This window comes from Onychostoma macrolepis, chromosome 15, assembly GCF_012432095.1.
Source record: "Onychostoma macrolepis isolate SWU-2019 chromosome 15, ASM1243209v1, whole genome shotgun sequence".
In the NCBI taxonomy this organism is placed as follows: domain Eukaryota; kingdom Metazoa; phylum Chordata; class Actinopteri; order Cypriniformes; family Cyprinidae; genus Onychostoma; species Onychostoma macrolepis.
Window position 1 is genome coordinate 3307783 of NC_081169.1, and position 7898 is coordinate 3315680.

Here is a 7898-nt window from a genome sequence, read left to right on the forward strand (position 1 = left end):
CAGAAGGGTGGATTTAAGGACACATGAAAACTTACTTATTTTTAACTGTTCTTTTTGATGTGAACACTTAAAACAGATCGCTGTTCCTGTGCTGTATTTACAAGGGTGTATGAGTGAATGTAACCCGATACGAATAGCTTTAAAATAGTGCTTGTTGGACATGATTGACCAACTATCAACAAAACTAACCTATCTGAAGAGAAGAGGGGTTACAAGTAATGCAAGTTACATAATCAGATAACTTTTTTCTAGTAACTATTAAAGTACTGCATTATTTAAATTGCAACAAAATAAATGTCTGTTAGACAAGCTGAGATGTGAGCAGCTATCGTCGGATCATCAGGATGGAATGAGCGATAGAGTTGAGTGTCATCAGCATAGCAGTGATATGAAAAGTCATGTTTCTGAATGACAGAACCTAGTGATGCCATGTAGACAGAGAAGAGAAGTGGTCCAAGAACTGATCTCTGAAGCACCCCAGTAGTTAGATGTTGCAACTTGGATACCTCACCTCTCCAAGATGCCATGAAGGACCTATCTGAGAGGTAAGACTCAAACCACTGGAGTGTGGTTGTTATAGAGTAAATCAATATTTGTAATGCATTACTTTTAAATGAATGTCAGCGGAGATCAGGACAACTAGATAAGCCCCAGAGACAGATCCCCAGTGAAGACCTCGTCACCTAGACGGTCATCGGGACAGTACCACGGGAACCAGATGAGTTCTCTGCACAAACTGCTGGTTCATTTGGCCAGAGAAGAACTGGCCCCCCGATTGAGCCTGGTTTCTTCCAAGGTTTTTTTTATTATCTATTCATTCTGTCACGATGGTTCCTTGCCGCTGTTGCCTCTGGCTTGATTAGTTGGGCACACTTAATTTCCAGTGATATCGTCGACTTGATTGCACAGATACTATTTAAACTGAACTGAACTGGATGATGACATCACTGAATTCAATGATGAACTGCCTTTAACTAAAAAAATTGAGTGTTTACTATTGTCCTTCTGCATTATTGACACACTATTTTGCTATTTAATACTGTAAAGCTGCTTTGACACAATCTGTATTGTTAAAAGTGCTATATAAATAAAGGTTACTTGAACTGACTTGACTTAAAAGTAACTTTCCCCAACAATGGAAAAGAATGAAGTGGTTTCAACAACTGTCTGCCTTTTTATATCATTTGAAAATGGCATTCTCAAATTTATAAACTTGGAAGAATGTCTTCGAAAAGCTCAGTATATTAGCAGAATTCAGTTTTAGTGTGTACGGAAAATATATTATTTTCAAATGTATATAGATTAGCGTATAGACATATCCTTAAACATCTCCTTTGCATCTCTGTACAGATTTTAGATGGATTCCAGTGTCAGGAACAAGTGGATTTGTTTTAATGGCATTCTGGATCATGTCAGAGGACTATATGTTTGTTCTGAGCATTTGACTGCAGAATGAGGCACATTATATTGGAGAGTTTTGCAAAGAAACTTTGTCAAAAGATGAAGCAGTACTGGATCTGACAGCAGCTGCATTGCAAACTGTAAGTAAATGATTTCATAGTGCTTTGACTGTAAAATGGCGGTTTTACTTGCGTGCAGTAGCGAGACAACATTGATATTGTTTTCTATGCAATGACTTACAATCATAACAGTGGCCTGTTATTGACAACCTTTAAGGGATAGTTAACCCATAAATGAAAATTTGATGAACATTTACTCACCCCCAAGTTGTTCTAAACCTGTATGAGTTTCTGTCATCTGTGGAATGTAAAATAATATATTTTAAAGAATTTTAGTATCCAAACAGTTGGCAGTTGCCATTGAATTCTATGCTATGAAAGTCAATGTCTACCGTTTGGTTACCAACGTTCTTCAACATATCTTCTTAGAGTTCAACAGAAGACAGAAACTCATACAGGTTTGGAACAACTTGAGGGTGAGCAAAAGATGAAAGAATTTTTTATTTTTGGGTGAGCTATCCCTTCAAAGAAGCCTCCTCTTAAAAACTGATAATTTCAGACAAAGGGTCAGAATGAGGGTTGAAAATAATAATTTTTCACGTCTTTTTTTTTTTTCATTTTTTTTTTTTTTTTTTTATTGTGAAAAAGTTATAATTGATAATTGAACCTCAAAAACCTAAAAAAAAAAAAAAAAAAACAATCCATGTCATGTCCCCTTTAAGAAACTCGTTACATGGTAGATAAAACACCTGCTTTGGCTTCAATCTGACCTCATCAAAGAGCTATAGACACCACTGGAACACACCATCTGTGGATGTGTGAGTGTTTCAGATGACAGACCTCATGTTTGTTATACAAGCAGAAACATGGAGCTTCCCCACTTCACATGTCAGTGTAGGAACAATGGCTTAGACCTTGAGGTGAATTCACAGTGTATTTAGACTCCCCTGAAGCTGTCGACTCCAGTGCAGCTGTTGAATGAAGCTCGTTTGAGAACACAGAATGTTGCTGCTTTATCGGCCCACTGGGGCTCTTATATTAGCACCCTGAAAGATTTACATGACATTTAACAACCACGCCACTCTAGTTCATCATCAGCGGGACTGTGGAAGAAAGCACATGCACTTCCGTAATGTGACTCATTTCTAAGGGTTACGGTATAATTGACAGAAAATGTAAGGTCAAATTTGTTTGTGCACTTATGTATGATTCACGATTAGGAACATGCATTAATAAAGAAAATAGAACATGATAGTCTCATAAGGGTAACATCTTTCAAAAAGACAAATACTAACTTTGGCATGTCGCAATTGGTCCCAAAACACACGAGAGCCAATGGTACTTGACATCACTGACGTCAAACCTGTGTTGTAACACTTTTTGAGGTGGTAATTCTGAATGAGTTTAAGAACTAAGATTCAAGTCTAAAGGTTTGGATTATAACTGAAATATAATTGATTACTTTTATGCTGGTTTAGTTCATTTTTTATTGTGTGTTAAAAGTTTAAGTATATTTCCTATAAACTAAAAATAAGAGAATATATTTTCAGTCTACTTTTTATGTAATCACCAGTGATATAACAAAATTATACTTAAGTAAACGTGGCTTATACTGACAAGTATACACAGAAAGTATGTTTGCCCTAAACTTATCCTTAATCTTTTGATTGAGATATACTTGAGATATATAAAGTGTAAGTATTTATTTATTTTTTTCTCACACATTGGCTTCTTTGAGGCAGTACTGTGGCATATGTTTTACATACATCTTATAAACTTATGCTCAAGTTTTCAGCAACAAGTCAGCTTTGGGTGGAATTGCTTAAAGTAAATAATACATGGGTGGAGCCACTGTGTACAAAGCTTCAAGTGAAAAAAATAATAGTTGTAACAGAGTAGTACATAATATGCAAAAATAATATATACAGTAGTAAACTGTGAGTGAGATGATAAGTTCATTTAAACTAAATTTACAAGTATAATTTCAGTATATTTTTTTTCTTTTTTTTTTCACTAGTAGTTGAGAGAATCCTTCAAATTGTACTTTCATAAATGAAAACCTGGGCTAGAAGCATATAACTAGTAAACTAACAGTTAATCTATAAGTTCACTTGTGTATAATATATATATATATATATATATATATATATATATATTTATTTATTTATTTTTATTTCTTAAATTGTTTATTTTTTTACTGAAGTAACGTTAGTAAGAAGCCTGTTTCCGCCACCGTTTACTTGTAATTCTGACATGCAATTGCATGTTATAAAGACACAATTGAGATATTAATGCACAATTCTGAGAAATAAAAATGTAAAGATATAAACTTGCAAATATGACTTTTTCCTCACAATTATGCCTTTTTTTTTTCGGAGAATTATGGGTAACACTTTATTTTGATGGTCCCTTTTGAACATTCTGTTGACACTAAGTAATGTTGCAACTACATGTCAACAAACTCTCATAAGAGTAGACTATCTGCTTCATATCTACTAACTCCTTATTGTGTTGGTCTCCCAACAGATATTCTACTGACTATAAGTAACTTTGCAAGAACGTGTCAACTTAATCTAACCCTACCGGTCAACTAATACACTACTAACACTCTAATGAGAGTCAGTAGAAATGTAGGTGCAACATTACTTATAGTCAATAGAATGTGTTAAAGGGACCATCAAAATAAAGTGAAACCGAATTATGAGTTTATTTCTCAGAATTGTTTTCATGCAATTCTGACAATTGTGAGTTTATATTACACAATTTTGAAAAAAGTCTGAATTGTGCGTTAAAAAGTCACAGCTACCTTTTTTATTTTTTATTCAGTGATGGAAACAGGCTTCTATAGACATTTCAGTGGTGCAGGATAAAAGAGCAACACTTTCTTATGAGAGTGTTGCAATGGGATCAATTTTGATTTCATGTTGACTTGAAAGTTGTTTAAAGCTCTGTCGGGCTCTGCCAGCACATTCTGTGCCTTGGCAAAGACAGAAACTAATGGTTAATGTGTGCTTGTTAAAAACCTCAAGGGGTGGCAATGAAACAATACTGATGGTGTTTGGAGAGAAGCATTTGTGTGAGGATGCCTCAGAGCCAGAGTTTGATGACAAGAGTTTGCAAAAATGTTAGAATGTTTATGAACAAAACAGTGTAGTAGATGAACAATGCTTTTAGCCATTGCAGTCTGCATGGAACTTATGCAAAGACTTGCATGGATGTTGTGGTGTGAGGCTCGCCAGCGTGTGTATTTGTGAACTTTTCCATAGAGTCATCACTACAAGTTTTAAGAGCAGGTCTGGACACGCATCAGTCGTTTCCAAAGCCTGAGCAACCACATGTCAGTAATTCCCAGAGGGAAGTGGAGAAAGGACAAAGTAAAAAGGAAACAACAACAAAAGAAAACAGAGAAGGACCATAGAGTTCATATCAAAGGGGTCATGACATGGATTTTTCTTATTATTTTAATATGTTCCTTGAGGGTCAATTATAATGTTAATAAAGGTGTTTTTTTTTGCACACACACACACACACACACACACACACACACACACACACAAACAGATATATATGAGATACATTTTCAACTTCACAGGGTGCTTTGGAAACACTGGAATTATTGGGGTTTAGCTCTGAAACTATTCAGGGTTTGAAACTATTGTTTGCCCCAATGCATGCTTCTTCCACATTCTCGGTCTCCAGTAGAAGTCTGTGGTAGTGATGCAATTCTCTTTTTCCTTTTAAGTCAAGTCATTTCACTCTGTGGCCATCTCTGAAATGCCTCTCTGGCAGTCATTTCAGTCATGCAAGTACAGCTCCTAACTCTTTGAAACAAACATCAAATTCTTAAAACTTAAATTTCATATTAGAAAACACAAATTAAATCTGATAACAACTGTCTCGTAAATGTTGTTTCTTATGCTCAAATAGCATTAAAAGCTTATTTTTAAGGCTAGATGAGCCATTGTGCATGTGCGTGTCTCAGAACGCTGACAGTTGGCAGCTGCAAATAGTGCTTTTACCAATTAACGATTGGTTCAGTCATTTCATCAAGCTAGTGAATGTGCTTGGGTAACACTGAAATTAAGGCTGCTTCCATCCTTAAAATTTCAAAGACAGCGGTAAGAACAAGGTCAGACTGCAGACATTAGAGACAACAAAGCTACAAACCGGCAGAGGGCGAAAACAACTCTCCACTGACAGGGACGACCGCCAACTCATAAAAAAACCATAAGATGACATCAAGTGACCTACAAAAAGAATGGCAAACGGCAGCTGGGGTGAAGTGCATGGTGAAGACGGTTCGAAACAGGCTCCTAGGGGCAGGGCAAAGCTACAAAAAAATAAATAAATAAATAAAAAAACCCTAATCAATGAGAAGCAAAGAAGAGCCAGGCTGAGGTTTGCAAAACACCATAAGGATTGGAATTTTCAGCTTTGCCCAAATCTGGTCATCTTATAGTTAGACGGAGACCTGGAGATGCCTACAAGCCACAGTGACTCGCATTTGGTGGAGGATTGGTTATGATCTGGAGTACTTCAGTAAGACTTGAATCAGGCAGGACAATGCTCTGTGCCACACAGCCAGGTCAATCAAGGTGTGGATGTGGGACCACCAGGTCAAGACCCTGTCATGGTCAGCCCAATATTCAGACCTGAACCCCATTGAAAACCTCTGGAATGTGATCAAGAGGAAGATGGATGGTCACAAGCCATCAAACAAAGCCGAGCTGCTTGAATTTTTGCACCAGGAGCATAGGTGCCGAGCACCCACGGAAAAACACGAGATAGTTCATTTTAACCAATAAGAAAAGGATTGCAGCTTGTATGACTTTATTCTCATTTTCATAGTTCATTTATGGCATTTATGGTTTTGGGTGATATTTTAATGGCAAATGTCAAGAGTGCATTATTGTAATACGAGAGGGCACCAGCACGGCTTGTAGCGGGCTTGCCAGAGATCATGGCTCTGCGCTCCCTCAGATATTAGCCTGCGTGTGCGCCCTCAAACTTTGTTCTGTGTACACGCGAATAAGTGCTTATTGTAAACAGGTATTTATTAAATCATTCTATTTAGTGAAGCACAGCCCTCATAGAAAGAATGTGTGTATTATCCGGTTGCGTTTCACTTTCGCAAGATACATTTTGTGTAGTGAATTCATCAAACGCACCATCCAACAGAGTATCGACCTACTCAAGAAAAAACTAAAACCCAGTGTAATTGCTGAGTAATGAGAATGAAATATTTGAAAATATTAAATTTGTTGCGTATGAGTACGATAACATCCCATTTATTATTTAGTCGTGGAAAGGGGGGGGGGGGTTGTTGAGTACCCACCGGCAGAAACATAGATCGGCGCCTATGACCAGGAGTGTTAGGCTATAAAGTCACCCAACAGCAATGTGAAAGACTGGTGAAGAGCATCCCAAGACACATGAATGTTGTGATTGAAAATCAGGGTTATTCCACCAAATATTGAATTCTGAAATATAGAGTTCTGGCACGAAACTCTAGATGGCGCAGTCCGATAGGTCAAACTCAATCTGACCTAATGACATCATTATCACTTGGCACAGCTGATTGGTTCTCTCCTGTATTGGTAGCCAATGAGCTCGCTGCCCAACATTCAAAAATATGACTAGTGCTTTCTGTAGCAGTTTGCAGCATGCTTCAGAAATCCTCCACCTTCCCCAGCTCCACCTGTATAGATCTGCCACGAGGTGATTCATGTATGCTATAGGGGGTTATTTCATGTATGTTATATTTGCAGCAGCAGCATTTCTTACATGCTTACAGCAGCATGTTGTGGATGTATTGGCAGCAAGTCTCGGACTTGCTCTGCCGCCGCAGCAGCAGCAGTGTAGCAGATCTATTCAGCCAAGACCAAATACATTAACATTGTCATGTACATTACCATGCCAGTCACTCTGAGAGTTGTCATGACAGAACTCTTTCTAAGCTAAAACATGAGTACTGTGCTGTTTAAAAAAAAATATGAACTTGTTTTCCTTTGTATTATTTGAGGTCTGAAAATGCTGCATCTTTTTTGTTATTTTGACCAGTCGTCATTTTCTGCAAATAAATGTTCTGAATGACAATATGTTTATTTGTAATTTGGGGAAATGTTGTCAGTAGTTTATAGAATGAAACAAAAAGGTTTACTTTACTCAAACACATACCTATAAATAGTAAAACCAGAGAAACGTATAATCTGGCAGTGTAGTATGTCAACAGATCAAGGAAAATTTGATATGCCATGACCCCGTTAAAACATTAGATAGTAAAAATGCATTAGGGAAGAACATGCTGATATGAAGATATGCCCTTTTCCTATAATTATATTTTTTAATATTAATATTTTTATACATTAATAAGTTATATGTATATATTTTTAAGTACGGTTGTTTGTAAAGCACAATTTGCTGTAGAAAAGGAGCTGT